This window comes from Mauremys mutica, unplaced genomic scaffold (genome assembly GCF_020497125.1).
Source record: "Mauremys mutica isolate MM-2020 ecotype Southern unplaced genomic scaffold, ASM2049712v1 Super-Scaffold_100340, whole genome shotgun sequence".
Classification (NCBI taxonomy): domain Eukaryota; kingdom Metazoa; phylum Chordata; order Testudines; family Geoemydidae; genus Mauremys; species Mauremys mutica.
In genome coordinates, this window is record NW_025423318.1 from 5,417 (window position 1) to 20,314 (window position 14,898).

The following is a 14,898-nucleotide window of genomic DNA, read 5'->3' on the forward strand; positions in this document are numbered from 1 at the left end:
CTGTGTTTCTCAGGTCATCTGCTGAGGGGGCCGAGACGCTCTGGGCACAAGAAGTTACGTTCCCAGCGAAAAGTGTAACTTAATTGTATGGGGCCAGGTGCAGGGCTTTGGCAGGGAGGCTCGGGCATGGGGGATTGAGGTGCAGCGGATGGACCGGCTGTCTAGGCACAGAGATTTAGTCTCCCTGAGGAGGAGGAGGAATCCTGCTGACAGGCAGTGGCTGTGCAGAAAAAGAGGCGGGGTTCCTGGGACTTTTTTTGCCTCTCTTTTGCCTGCCTGCTCGCTCTTGTGCTGAACGGTAAAGATTTTTTTTCAATGAGCCCAGGTAGCTCAGTTGGTAGAGCATCAGGCTCTTAATCTGATGGTCCAGGGTTCAAGCCCCTGTCTGGGTGCTCAGCTTTTAAGTTGCCTTGTGTGCCAGGAGCCAAACTCTGTTCACAGCCACACAGGGATTCCCAGAAGCTGTGGCCATTTCCTGGAAAGGTTCCTTTCCTTAGCAATCAGGAGAGAGGCCACATCGGCAGATGCAGAAAGCGCAGTCTCTTTCCCCCAGGAAATGCTGTGGGGCCAGGTGCTGAGAAAGCCCAGAGGGAGAGCAGCAGAGATGGGGGGAAGGGAGAGAGAGAAGCAGTGAGGACAGAGCACAAGTGTACAGGGGGCATCTGGTCTGGCTATTGTGGGGAACTTCCCTGGTTTATACATGACCCTGGTGGAATTGGCCAGCAGAAGGATCTGAGTCCCCACCCCCTTACCCAGAGGCTGCCTGACCTCGAGGACTGTTAGGATACAGAGATTCAGGCCTGTCTGCAAAGGCCTGTACTTTAAGAATGTAGCTGTATTTTTATCACTTAGCTAGTTATAAAGATATAAAAGAGAGAATAAAAAATCACTGTCTGTCTGTGTAATGGCCTTCTCTTACTGTGACAGTCTGAGGCCTGGTTCTTCGGCTAAGCAGCAAAGGCAGCCATAAGGTGGGAAGTGTATGGTCACATCCTCACATTCCCAACTAGTCACATTGAAATAAGGTGCAATTGGGCTGTTAGGAATACAATCCTGCCCTGATATTCCATCTCCTCCAGAGAAAGGGAAACTTAGTTTGGTAGCATCCTGTCTGGCAAGAACTCACTTATCAATAGACACAGCTGGAAAACCCTTATGTCTGTATAGATGTAGTTGTGAAATCCTCCCTTCTGTATTGTTTTGTATGTTTATTTGCATGGTCTCTGTCTGGTTCTGTGATTGTTTCTGTCTGCTGTATAATTAATTTTGTTGGGTGTAACCAGTGAAGGTGGTGGAATATAACCATGTTACAGTATATTAGGACTGGTTAGTCTAGAGAAGGAGTGAGGGTGCCAGGCGGCGCGGCGGTCGGGCCCGCGTGGTGAGTGTCCCGCTGAAGCGCTGGCCGCCCCCCTTCTCTCTCCCTCCGCTCCCGCCCCTTCCCCCCCCCACTAGACCGGGCGCGCACTCTGCAGCACAGGGAGTCCACTGGCTCCGGCCACCCTGTGGGGTTTTCTTTTTGTTTTTCCCCTGCTCTGCCGGCCGTGCCGTTGTTTTTCCCCCCACCCCCTGCTTTGCTGCTCCAGCCCCGCCATTTTTGTGTTGTCCCCCGCCACTTTGCCACTCCAGCCACGTCGTGTCCCCCGCCACTTTGCCGCTCCACCCGTGCCGTTTTTTCCCCCGTTTTGTTGCTCCAGTGGCCCCACCCCATTTTTTTTTGCTTGGGGTGGCAAAAAAGCCAGAGCCGGCCCTGCCCACATCTGACTCCCTGCCATCTTTACAGGGGCCTGACAAGCTTTACTTGTGTTTGGATTCTGCAAAGCAGAGGAGCAGGTGAGGTTTTCCTTCCAAGTTGTGTGTGAGTCAATCTTTGGCCAGGTCTGCACTACAAAGTTGTTTCAGCAGGATTATATTGCTCAGGTGTGTGAAAAACACACAACGCTCTCTCGGTCAGCAGCTTGTGGCCGGTGTACACAGTGCAATGCCACATCTGGCGACAAAATTGCCCTGTTTTGGTGACAAAATAAAACGACTTCGATGCGAGGTCTAGAGCTTTTTGCAGCAAACTTAAAGTGACAGAGTAGACGCTGCTGTTCATTATATCACCATAACTGGCCTCCTCCAGTATCCCACAATGCCCGCCGTTAACTCTCCTGCCCTGCATTCCTGCTACAGAGCCATGGGCCCCTCCCCTTTCATAGCTCTGGGAAGTTCTGACAGCTGAGCCTGCTGCTCTGCTCCGGCAGCCAGGAGCAAATCACTGCCGTGGATGCTGCTCTCTCCCGCACTGCGAACACAGAGCAGGGTGGCGGGAACTTCCTTACATTGGGGGAGGCACCGGCATCCCAACTGTGATGCCCCCATGACACCCCTTCCCTCGAGGAGGGTCTTACCTTCTAAACAGGGACGGCTGTTTTCTAGTAAAATCACTAAAAGGGAAGAAGAAAACTCGAAAGAGGTTCCTCCTGGCGCTCACGTACGTGAACCCGAATACTCTCTCAGTCCTCAAAGAGAGACCTGGAGAAGGAGACTTGCTGAAGCAAAGCCACAGGGGTCTTTGAGGTTTCCCTGGCCCCTCACCCCGTCCTGCCTGGCTGATGTCAGCATCTCTCTGTGAGGTCACCACCTCCCCACCACCTTTGACCAATAGTCTGAGGTCCTGCAAAAGGACTTTGTGATGTCACTGCCACACCCCTCCCTTGCTGTGCTAATGTCCTGCCTCTGGCCAGGCACTTTGGAGGTTTGAGCTACTCCCTGTGGATCACCCCACTCAAGGAGCGTTCGTTCTAGGCAGCAAGCCGGCTAGACAGGAAAACATCAGACACTGCTCCCAATGCTACACTCAGTTTTTCAGAAATTAGTCGACTTTATGGCCAGAAGAGACCATTAGAGCATCTAATCTGAACCCCTGCATATCACAGGCCTCCTGTATGACACAAGAGCTACTTTTGGGGGCAACACATTCCAGAAAGGCATCTAGTCTTCATTAAATGACATCAGGAGATGGAGAATCCACCACTTTCCTTGGTAGCTTGTTCCTGTGGTGAATCATCCTCGCTGTTGAATATTTGTGCCTTAGTTGTAATATGAATTTGTCTCCTTTCACCTTCCAGCCATTGGGTCTTGTTATGCCTTTCTCTGCGAGATTAAAGAGCCCTTTCATACCCAATCTTTTCTCTCCATTAAGGCACTTCAACACTTCAATGAAGTCACTTTTCATTCATGAAGGACCCCCCGCCACCGAATTGCCGCCGGACCCCACGAGAGTTTTCCAGAGCTCCCGGAGTTAGTGAAGGACCCCGCTCCAGGAGCCCCAAAAAACTCTTGTGGGGGCCCCTGTGGGGACCAGGGCAAATTGCCCCACTTACTCCACCATCTGGGCGGCTCTGACGGGACCTGGAGCTACTGTTATTTCAGGACTCCTGTGAGACCCTCAGCTGGTTGGTTTGCACTCTGCTCTTGGGACTCTCTCTCCTCCTCCCTCTCTGCTGCTCTCCTCCCCTAGACATTGAACCCAGCCCTTGCTGCTGCCAACACCAACTGGCAGAAGGGCCTATAAGTCCCCTGCCTGAGGGGAGGTGAATGCATGTGGGGGGCCATAAGCAATATGATAGTTTCTGTCTTATTCTCTAGCCCTTTCTTAATGATTCCCAAGATTCTCTTTGCTTTTTTGCCCGTCGTTGCACACTGAGTGGATGTTTTCAGAGAACTATCCGCACTGACTCCAAAATCCCTCACTTGAGTGGCAACAACTATTTTTGGCCTCGTCATTTTATATGTATAGTTGGGATTATGTTTTCCAATGTGCATCACTTTGCATTTATCAACAAATCTGCCATTTTGTTGCCCTTTCACCCAGTTTTGTGAGCTCTTTTAGTAACTCTTCGCAGGCTGCTTTGGACTTAACTTTCCTGAGTAGTTTTGGATCATCTGCAAATTTTGCCACCTCGCTGTTTACCCCTTTTTCCAGATCATTTATGAATATGTTGAATAGTACTTGTCCCAGACGCCCTGGGGGGCACCACTATTGACCTCTCTGCATTTTGAAAACTGACAATTTATTCCTACCTTGTAACCAGTTATTTACCCATGAGAGGACCTTCCCTCTCATCCCATGAGAGTGTAATAGAGCAGAATAGGGCTTCCTTGGGTGTGGGCGTGAATTGACAATATATCAGGGGGTTGTGCACATTTATTGTCCTAGTGAAAAAGTGTGTCTGATACTCAGTCTTTGCTGCTCCTGCCAGCTGTGACTGCTGAGGACATTTTCCTTCTCTGCTCCAGGGTCTCTCTTCTGCCAGATTCTCAAAAAGTCAGGCCCCCTGCAGACTATGGCAGAGCAGTTTGGTAATAGGCTGCAGGACTCACCACGTAAGAATGTAGCTGCTGTAGCACCTTGACTGTCCATGGGCCAAATCCTGCAGCCCAGGCAGCCCTGGATAACCTCCCAATGATGGCAATGGGAATTGAGCCTTTGTAACTAGCTGCTGGTACCTGAGGTCTCAGTTATGGATTAAACTGGTGGCAAACACAGCTTCAGCCAAAGAAGAGAAGGATATAAGTGAAAGAGCAAAGCTGGCCATCCGGGGAGCTGCTGCAGTCCTGTAACCACAGCTGGAAGGGAGAAGAGGAAAAACTCCCTAAAGTGCTGGGAGCAGCCCCGAGAAAAGGAAGTTTGTCAGTGAGATCAGTAGCAATAACTATGAAATGACGGAGTGCTTTCTCCTCTGTGCCGACATGGCTGAATTGTGTTACTTTACTGTGAGAATAAGCTTTAAAATATCCTGCTCTAATTTCAGGATGGATCTGTAACCATAACTGGACTCTGTGGGAAGTGGCCTCTGGATAGTGATCTTTGGGAAGAGCTGGCTGAAGAGCCGTCCTACTCACCAGGAGATCCTGGCTTGGCCTGACAGTTCTTCCTTGCTGAATCTGGCTTTCTATCAGGCTCCTTTCTTTTATTTCTTCTAATGAAAAGAAAAGACTTCACTGCACAATCCTTGTAAGTGCTTGTTCAAGACACAGAGAACCTTCCTTGCAGCTAAGTCTTGGAAAGTGTTAAGTGGTAAATCTGGAGTTGATGGAAAGGTTACCATGACTCAGAGTTGAGCTGAAGTTGCTGTGACTGGAACACAGAGCACTAATCAGTATCTGATCATAGCAGCTTGTGGGAGAAGCGCATGTTAGAAGCCCTCTGTCAGCTCAGCTGTGGCTTTCTGTGCACTGAGCCAGCCTGCTCAAGGTCTGCAAGTCTTGAGGGAAATGGGGAACATTTTTACTTTGGAATTTGAAGGTGTAGTCTTGGGCCATCAAGTGGAGTGATTGCAAGTGGCCTGCTAGCAAATGCACCATGGCTTAGCTGGCTAAAGCACCTGTCTAGTAAACAGGAGATCCTGGATTCAACTCCCAGTGGTGCCTTGTTCTATAGCTTTTGTCTCCTCTGCTCACATTTTCCTGTGTCTTCCTAGGAAACAGAAGAGACCTCTCTTGACAATCCAAGTAATTGCTTGTGAAGGAAAAGGCTTCTTTCCAACAGAGCGTTGGAGAGAATCAAATCCTCAGTCTGGTGTTGATGAAAAGGCTATTGGCATTGGCAAGGAGGTTGCTCCGGCTGCAATTTGCTGTGACAGGAGACCCTTTGTCATGCGCCCATGCGATTCGCTGGGGATATCTGTGCACAGAGCCCCTTCTAGAGGGTTCTCTGCAGGGCTTGCAGGAAATGGAGAATGACTGTCCTTTCACTTTTCATGTTATTGTTGATGAAAAATGGAGCAGTTCGGGGAGAAGTCTCAGAGCGTGCCACCATGGCAGAGCTTGCCAAGAGAGCTGCTGGATAAAGAGCAGATTCAGGATCCAGCATCCAGTGCTGCCTTGCTGAACGTGCCTCCTCTTGTCCCCTTTTGGTCAATCTTTTTTGTTAATGGAGAAGCCCGACTCTGGCTAGCCATACAAATGCTTGCAAAAGAAACGGGTCTTTTTGCTGACAACTGTCAAAAGGAGGCTTTGGATAAACATGGAAACAAGGTCAAGGTCACTGAAACTCATCTTGCATGTGCAGCTGTTGAAACTACAAGGCAGAGCACTAAGCACAGTATTACCACGGCTGGTCACAGCAGGATCTCTGTGTGGTGGGATCTGTGGGGTCCAAGCCCAAACAGTGGAACTGCTCTGTTCTCTTATCTCTCCAGCCTGGGCTGTGTCTTACAATGCTGCACTAGTGACAAGCAGCAAAACCCCCTCCATGTGCTGTGATCACTCAGCCAACAACATGCAGCAATGCACCCAACTAAGTGGCATGAATGCTCTATAAGCCACTCCTCAATTAGACATAGAGAGACACCAGCATATCTCCCCAGCCCTCAGCCTTGCACCTCAGAAATGTACCATCTTACACTGCTCAAAACCTCTTGAAAAGTGCAACCTCATTAATTAATTCACCACATCCTCAAAAAGAAAGTGAACATGCACCAGCCTTTTTAATCTGAGCAGCTTTCCCAAGCACTTTGGACAATTTCCCAAGTAAGTATAAAACATTAAAATAAGTTTATTAACTACAGAAAGATAGACTGTAAGTGATTATAAGTGTTAGGCAGAGAGTTCAAAGTTGGTTACGTAAATGAAAATAGAATCTCAGTGTGACATTCTAGACCTTTGGGGGAGCGGCTGTAACCCCCATATTCCTCATTTTCATATAATTGTGATCTTACATATAGAGCATGACTTGTAAGGTATCAGGGGAAGGGATATGATCTGCTGAAAGTCATTTCTCTACCCATAGATGTATACCATTCATGCATATGAAGTTATAAGAATTGTGTAGTATGGTTGTCACTATGCTGTAAGCAGTGATGAGCTGCCAAAATATTAACAACCGGTTCCCTCCTTCTCACCTCACGAGGGGGTCGTGCCCCCCCAGGAGGTCATGCCCCATCCAACCCCCCATGTTTTTGACACCCCCCCAGGACCCCTGACTCATCCCTCCCTTTCCCTGTCCCCTGACTGCCCTTTGCAGCCCCATCCAACCCCTCCTCTCATTCTTGATGGCCCCCCGGGACCCCTGCCCCATCCAACCACCCCTCCTCTCTGTCCCTGAGTGCCCCCATCACTTCATCCAACCCCTGCTCCTTCCTGATTGCCCCCCGGGATCCTTGCCCCCATTCAATCCCTCTGTTCCCTGCCCTCTGACTGCCCTGACCCCTATCCACCCCTCCACAACCCCTCCCTGCTCCCTGACCCCTTACCACACTGCCTGGGGCCGGGACCGGGTCCACTCCGCCGGGACCTCAACCGGCCCTGCGGGGCCCGACTCCGCTGGGCCGGCACCGGGGCCAGAGCCGCGGGGCCCGACTCCCCGTGCTGGGCCCGAGCTGGGGGTGCTTGGCTGGGTCCGGGCTGGGGAACTCGGCCAGGGCCAGAGGGAGCCATTCTGCCCCCACGCCCAGCTTACCTACCTCCTGCTTTTTTCTGGCTTCCCGTGAACATTTGATTCGCAGGAAGCAGAAAAGAAGGAGGACGGAGCATTCAGGGGAGAGAGGAAGGTGAGCTGGGGCCGGGCAGACAGCTGCCTGAGCCTTTGTTAAATTTAAAAGCTTTTTAGAACCTGTTGTCCTGGAACCACCGGTTCTAAAAAGGCTTCTAAATTTAACAACCGGTTCTTGTGAATGGGTGTGAACTGGCTGGAGCTCATCACAGGCTGTAAGTTGGGGGAATCAGCCATCACCTGCATGAGGCCACACATGGGGAATTGCTCAACCTTGCTTGCAAAGACACATGGTGCTGGGCCCCCCATCCAACTGAAGTCTTAAGTGTCACAGTGACCCAAGGTGTGTGCACAGAATGAGGATGGTGTATGTGTGGGTGGGTGGGTGGATGGATGAATTGATTTCTGCATGTGTTTGTGTGGTTTTCTGCAAGTGTTTTGTGTGTGTGGGGGGGGTGTTATTACAGCTCTGGGGGTTGTGTTTGTGGCTGTGCAAATGTGTGTGTGTTCATGTGGCTGGATTTGTGCATGTGTTTGCATCTGTTTGTAGTTGTGTTGATGTTGGCTGGATTTATGTGGGTGTTTGTGTATATTAGCAATTGTGTGTGTGTGTGGCTGGATTCATGCATGTGTTTGTGTATGTTTGCAATTGTGTGTGTGTGTGTATGTGTGTGCGAAAGCTCAGCTGCCCTCTGCCAGTGCAACAACCGTTTCTCTGTATGTAACAGCCCCCATACCGTCGACCCCGGTGGTGATTTCCCCATCTTACAAGGGCTGGCTGGCCTGACACTTAACCCCTCTGTGGAGTGTGGCGGGGGCTGCAGCTCACCCCGTGTGGGGCAGGAGGGCCCAGGTGCACCTGGAGAGCAGCTCAGGTGAGGTGGGGCAGGGCATGTGGTGTCCGTTCTGCGTTGCCTGGTGCTGGGCCATTGCACAATCCCCAGCCACGCCGCACAGCGCACCCCGAGAGGGAGCAGGGGACCAAGCAGACGATCCAGCACAAGGGGGAGAGGATGTGTGGTTGGAAGGAGGAAAAGCCTTGGGATGCACTGGGGGAGTGCAGAGCAGGGGTGACAGCCCAAAAACCTGCAGCAAAGGGATGGACAGGTGGGGTGGGTGGATAGAAGAGGCAGCGGGACTAAAATCTAAAAGGGGAGTGTGGGGTCTGGTGGTCAGAATGGGGGAGGGGGGTTGGTGATCAGAATTCCTGGGTTCTATCTCCAGCCCTGGGAGGGGAGTGGGAGCCAGTGGTTAGGGTGTGTGTCGGGGGGGAGCCAGGACTCCTGGGTTCTCTCCCTGGCTCTGACTCTCTCTTGTGCAATCCCTCGGCAGTAACCCAACTCGCCAGCTTGTGGGAGCGAGGGGCTGGGGCCAGGTTGCGACATGGCCCAGTGGCCCATACTGCCCCTTTGTTACCCAACCCGGGGCAGGGTGGGGGATGGCCTGGGAGACCCGCTAAGAAAGGCGCTTCTGGTGGGTCTGTGTGTGGGTCACGCTGCCCCCTGCTGGATAGACCCCTCTAGGTCAGAACCAGTCTCAGCCCGGATCAGACCCTGGGAGCCCAGCCCCCTCTGTCGCCATGGCCATGTCTATTGGTCTCCTGGAAAGGTCCATTCTCATGGGTAGCTGTCCAGTGGCAGTGAGTTCCACAGGCCTCGGCACACGCTGTGTGGGGCAGGAGGTCCTTGTGTTGGGAGCAGTGGGAGTGAACTGTGTGCAGTTGTGTCTCTGAGCACAATTGCGAATATTCTGGTGTGTGTGTGATTGTGAGTGTGGCTGGGGGTGTGATTGTTTCTCTCTTTGGGGGTTGGCCTAGCATGCCCCTCTGGGTGTGTTGTGTGTGAGTGTTCTTGGGACTGAGAGTCCCTTTCTGCATCAATGTGTGTGTGTGTGTCACTTGCTGCAGGCCGCCACCACACACACACACACACACACACACACACACACACACACACAGAGTGTGGCTCAGCCCCACCAGCAGGGGGCAGCAGGGACACACACGTCTCTCCTGGGCCAGCTTGGACAATTTCCCATCACGACCCGGCACAGTGCTGGTGCCCCCACACGGGGGTGGGCAGTGACCAGGTGGGGGGGGCAGATGTGCTGGATTCAGAAGGAAGCACTTTGGGAAAATCAGTCACGGCCCTTAGCAGAGCTGGGACACCGACCCAGTGACCCCTGCTCCACCCTGGGAGGGGAGTGGGGTCTAGTGGTCAGAGTAGGGAGGCAGCTGGGCACCAGGACCCCTGGGTTCTACCCCTGGCTCTGGGAGTGGAGGGGGTCTAGAGCAGGGGGACTGGGAGCCAGGACTCCTGGGTTTCATAGGGGAGACTGTTTTTTCTTTTGCTCCCCTCCCTAGAGATCCCAGCCCAGCCCCCTAGTGGAGAGTGAGTGGGAGCGGGGGAAGTTGCTCTCCCACTTCAGAAACATGATTCAACCTCCCCTCCACCATGAGCTGTGACATCATGGCCCTCCCCCTCGCAGACAGTAGAAGCCCCGCCCCACCAGAGAAGGGAGGGGGGTCTAGTTGCACCCACAACAATGCCACTCATGGTTGCAAAGAAACCCCCACAAACCGCTGCTAGGACAGGATCTGCTGCTTTCTTTTCACCATGAGCTGCTCCCCGCCAGGCACCACACCCCATTCACACCCCTTTGGTCACTATGCAGCTCAGTAGCAATCACTGCCCCGAAGTGACTCCGGCGCAGGCACCCACAGCACGAACTCCCCACAGCGGATTCTGTCCACACGCAGAGAATTCTCTCCGCCGGGCTCCTTCGGTTCCTCTCGCTGCTCTCCGTCCTGCCGCCAGACACTGCTCATCTGCATAGCCCCGCCCATAGACACGTGACACCTTCTGTCCTTTTGGTGTCCAGTGAATGAGTCGCCTGCAGAGAGTGAGCCCCTCAGCGCACGTCACAGCCCCAGCGCACGTCACAGCCGCCGGGCGAGGAGTGTCTGTGAGCCCCGCGCTGGGGGCGGGGCTTCAGGGAGAGACCCAGCCCCATAGACAGCCTGGGGCAGGGAGCTATTGGGGGAAGGGATGAGGGGATGGGGGGAGAAGGGGGGTTGGCAGAGACCCAGCCTGGCGTGCAGGAGAAATGGGGTGGGGTGGGGTGGAGGGAGACATGTCGGGTGGGGGTGGGGTGTGTGAAATGTTGGTCCAGGGAAACTGAGTCATTCCCAGGACATCGTGTGCAGGGGAGAGCACAGGGGCAGGGAGAGAGCCCCAGCCCCAGCCCCACAGAGCCCCAGAGGGATATTGGGGGCAGGGGAGGGGATGGAGGGAGGAGAGACCCAGCCCCATAGACCCCTAGAGGCAGCGGGATATGGGGGGGTAGGAGAGGGGATGGCAGAGGAAAGGCCCATCTCCATAGACCCCCAGAGGCAGGAAATGAGGGGAGAAGGGGGGAGGGAGGGATCCAGCCCCATAGACCTGCAGGGGCAGGGAGATATTGGGGGCAGGAGGGGAGAAGGGGGGTTGGCAGAGACCCAGCCCGGGGTGCAGGGGAAACGGGCTGGTTTGGAGGGAACTGGGGAGGAGAAGAGACACAGGGCGGGACACACCTTGGGACAGGGAAACTGACTCACTCCGAATACATGCAGAGCAGGGCAGGGCGGAGGCAGATCATGCTGGTCTCAGGGTAATTTCGGGGGGTTCTGATTCCCCACTCAGCCGGGGGGCTCCCCTCTGGGCTGAGGAGCCCTGGGGTGGGGCGGGTGCAGGGGCTGGGTGTGTGTGTCAGGCTGGGGGAGCCGCCTGGGCAGAGGGGCTGGTACTGGGGGGGGGGGCTGCAGCAGCCCCTGGCTTGACGTGGTTTCCATCACACCCAGGGGTTACAGTTGGTTCAGTGGCTCAGCACCCCCCACTATACAGATTGTTCTGGCACCACTGGCCTAGGGTCACCGTCTAGTGCCCTTTGCCGCCCCGCTCAGGGCCTGCCTGGCTCTCCTAGAGCAGGGTGAGCTCCCAGCTCTCCTGGGGCAGGGCTGGCGAGAGCTCTGGACAGATACTAACAGCGCCGGGGAGCCTGGACAAATGTTAGTTGGACAGAGGAGCCTGGGGCAGTTTTATCAGAGAGTAGAAATGAATCCCGAAGACAGCACGGGAGCTGCAGTGCTCGGGGTGTGGGCCTGGGTCTCCTGCACAGTCTCCCTGCATCTCCTCGTGGCATAACAAGTTCCCTGCAGAGAAGCAGAGGTACGGGAACTAGGGCTGTGGCGGGTGCTGCAGCACCCCCATGTCTCAACTGTGAAAAGATCAAGATGCTGTGGGAACAAAGCCAGCATTATTGTGTGATTCCAGAGAACCCCGGAGCTGTGCTGCCCCTGTGGAGTGTGAGCGGGAATTGCACGTTTTCATGTTGCTTGTGAACAGGCTTTCAGCACCCCTGGCAGGCTAATTACAACACCTGCAGCCAATCAAGGCAGAGCTACTCAGGGCACTTGGGTTTAAAAAGGAGCTCACTTCAGTTTGTGGTGTGCGTGTGAGGAGCTGGGAGCAAGAGGCGCAAGGAGCTGAGTGGGAGTGGGAGTGCTGTGCGAGTGCTGTGCTGCTGGAGGACTAAGGAGTACAAGCGCAGGGGTGGCTCTACCTTTTTGGCCGCCCAAGCAGTCATGCGCGGGAGGCGCCCCGGAGCCGCGGGAGCAGCGGACCTCCCGCGGGCATGACTGCGGAGGGTCCGCTGGTCGCGCGGCTCGGCTGGACCTCCCGCAGCTGCGGACGGTTCGCAGGTCCGGCGGCTCCGCTTGAGCCGTGGGACGAGCGCCCCCTCCACAGTCATGCCTGCGGCAGGTCCGGTCGTCCCGGAGCTCCGGTGGACCTCCCGCAGGCATGACTGCGGCAGGTCCGCCGGCCCAGCCTGCCGCCCCCCCCGGGAAAGGGCCGCCCCACGCGCGTGCTTGCCACGCTGGGGTCTAGAGCCGGCCCTGTACAAGCGTTATCAGACACCAGGAGGAAGGTCCTGTGGTGAGGATAAAGAAGGTGTAGGGAGGAGGCCATGGGGAAGTAGCCCAGGGAGTTGTAGCTGTCATGCAGCTGTTACAGGAGGCACTATAGACAGCTGCAATCCACAGGGCCCTGGGCTGGAACCCGGAGTAGAGGGCAGGCCTGGGTTCCCCCCAAACCTCCCAACTCCTGATCAGACACAGGAGGAGTTGACCCAGACTGTGGGTTCCACCAGAGGGGAAGATCACTGAGGTGAGCAAATCTGCCAATAAGCGCAGGACCCACCAAGGTAGAGGAGGAACTTTGTCGCAGCCTCTAATTGCAGTGTTTTTAAACCGTCTGCATGCTGCTTGCAGGCTCCTAAAACTTGCCACAGCAGCTCCTTTTAATTTCCATTCAACTATCTGTACTTATGCTGATAGGTCGACTTTAGGTGTTTAACTTTGATTGGTAGCTGAGAAGATGGTAAATTGGACAGAAACCCGTTCGACAAACCTCTTCATTTCCTTGTTATTTCCTGACTTCTTTATTCATCGCCTTTTCCTTATTTCCCAGCAGATTGACTAGATCTGGGTGCTAGCAGGGGGCCCTGACGGGCTCCTTATTTTCTGATTTCTTTCGGAAGCATTGAACTTGCCAGGGCACAGTCAGATTCTGGATGCTCAGGGAAATGTAACACCTCGTGCTCAGCTTTAGTTCTGTTTCTCAGCTCTTTTGGAAAATCGATCTTTAGTCTGACATGCAGCATCCTTGCATTAGGAGATGGCTAATTAATAAGACCATAAACATTGGAAATCAAATGGAACCTGAAGTCCATAGAAGACCCTGAAAGGCCCTTGGGGAGTGGAGTGCAAGTTGAGGAAGACTTCCCTGCACAGCTTCTCTCTCAATTCTCGTTTTCCTGGATTGAGTGCAAAAATTGGGAATCAGCTCAGGGTAGAGTTATACCATGTGTGTGCAGTGGTTAGACAAGAAACTGGACTGGTATGGAGCAAAACTCTTGTGTGTGCCTGATGACTGTACGTTTGAGAAGGAGCAGAAAAGAGCACTGGGGCTGCGGGATAGCGCTTGCATAGGCTTTCTGTGGCCTGTTTTGCTGTAAGAGTTAACAGTGAGAGATTGTTAGTCACAGGTCAGTGGGTGGGTTTATGCAAATTAGGAGCATACAGGGAAACCAGCAAGAGGAAGGAGGCTGAAAGACTTCTCTGTCTTTGAACAGAATTGTGTGTTAAGGGCTCTTGCTTTGAATTCTTCCAGTGGAGTCATTTTGGGGAAGTGATCATCACTTCGAGTTACCTAGTTATCAAGTGTCGTGAATGGTGTTTGGTGCGTGTCTGGGAGCTCCTCGTGCTGAAATAGAAAGCAGTGGGGGAAGAGCGGCTGCCTAGCATCCGAGATGCTCAGCAACCCAATGAGGTTAATCTGAGGTGTGATTATTGCTAGTTGAAAACTTCTCGTCTTTTTGAGTTTAGGTGAGGTTAATAGTTTCTTGGTCTATCCAAGGCTATGATCAAGTGTCTTGATGTGTTTGGTTTTTTGGTCTCAAGATGGAAACCTTGTCTGTGTTTTGGAAACCTTTAGGTAAAAAATTATTTAAGTTGCGTCTGTTCTTATCAATTTAATATCTGATAGGTCCTTTATTTGAAGACTGTATGTTAAATTGGTTTTTGAAACAGGGGGCTGGAATAAGAGCTTGCTCTGTCCATCCCATGTATTGACCTGGTATTGCAGTGCCTCCAGGACTGGTGCCTCTCCTTCTGGGGAGAATCTTCTGGTTAGAAAAGCAGAAAAAGTTTCACTCTAAAGATGCTGATTTGAGAAGATTTTTTTAAAGTAGTTGAAAAATCAGGTCTCTTTAGCACTTTGGTTTCTTCATAATGTTGGTGCCACTAGGCCTGAGTAAACCAAAGTTGTGACTTTGGGCCTATGTGACCCAAAGTACCTTTATGTAAAGTGCTTTTGTTAGCCTTACTAAACTTTTGTAACCTTTTGTGTTATGTGCTAATTACTGCAGTGGCAAGGTTGCTTGATACTAGATGTAGCCAATATTAAATAAGATAGGCGGAAAGCAGGTGCTGTAATTAAAGTTATATGCATGAGAACGTAGCCCCCACGGTGGGAAAGTACAGATAACTGATCACAGAAAAGTTGCTAACGAGCTAAGGTGGTTTTTTGCCAAGTATGACTTAACTGCTTCATGTGATTGCTATTGCAAAGTGTATTTGCTGCATGGGAATGAAAGGTGGGGGGAGAGGAGGAGTGTGGGGGTAATGGGAATGCGTAGCTGAAGTTCTGTATAAAGAGAGGAAAACCGCTTGTATCGGTGTGCAGGATTTGAGAATGCTTTTCTCCCTGGCACCTATTTGGGCTCAAATAAACCTGGTTTTGCTTCTCCACCCTGGTGTGATAATTAGTGCGACGCACACCGGGCAACGAACCCTGCTGTTGCTCCGCCTCGGGCTCTTTGAG

General features: G+C 52.9%; 2 non-coding genes across 2 annotated transcripts; both read left to right on the plus strand.

Moving 5' to 3' along the window:
* The first annotated feature begins 319 nt into the window (after positions 1-319).
* TRNAK-CUU lies at positions 320-392 on the plus strand. Its single transcript has one exon. It is a non-coding gene; the product is annotated as a tRNA-Lys (tRNA).
* A 13,608-nt stretch (positions 393-14,000) lies between these two features.
* Positions 14,001-14,185, plus strand: LOC123360966. Its single transcript, XR_006576100.1, has one exon. It is a non-coding gene; the product is annotated as a U2 spliceosomal RNA (small nuclear RNA).
* The last annotated feature ends 713 nt before the right edge of the window (positions 14,186-14,898 follow it).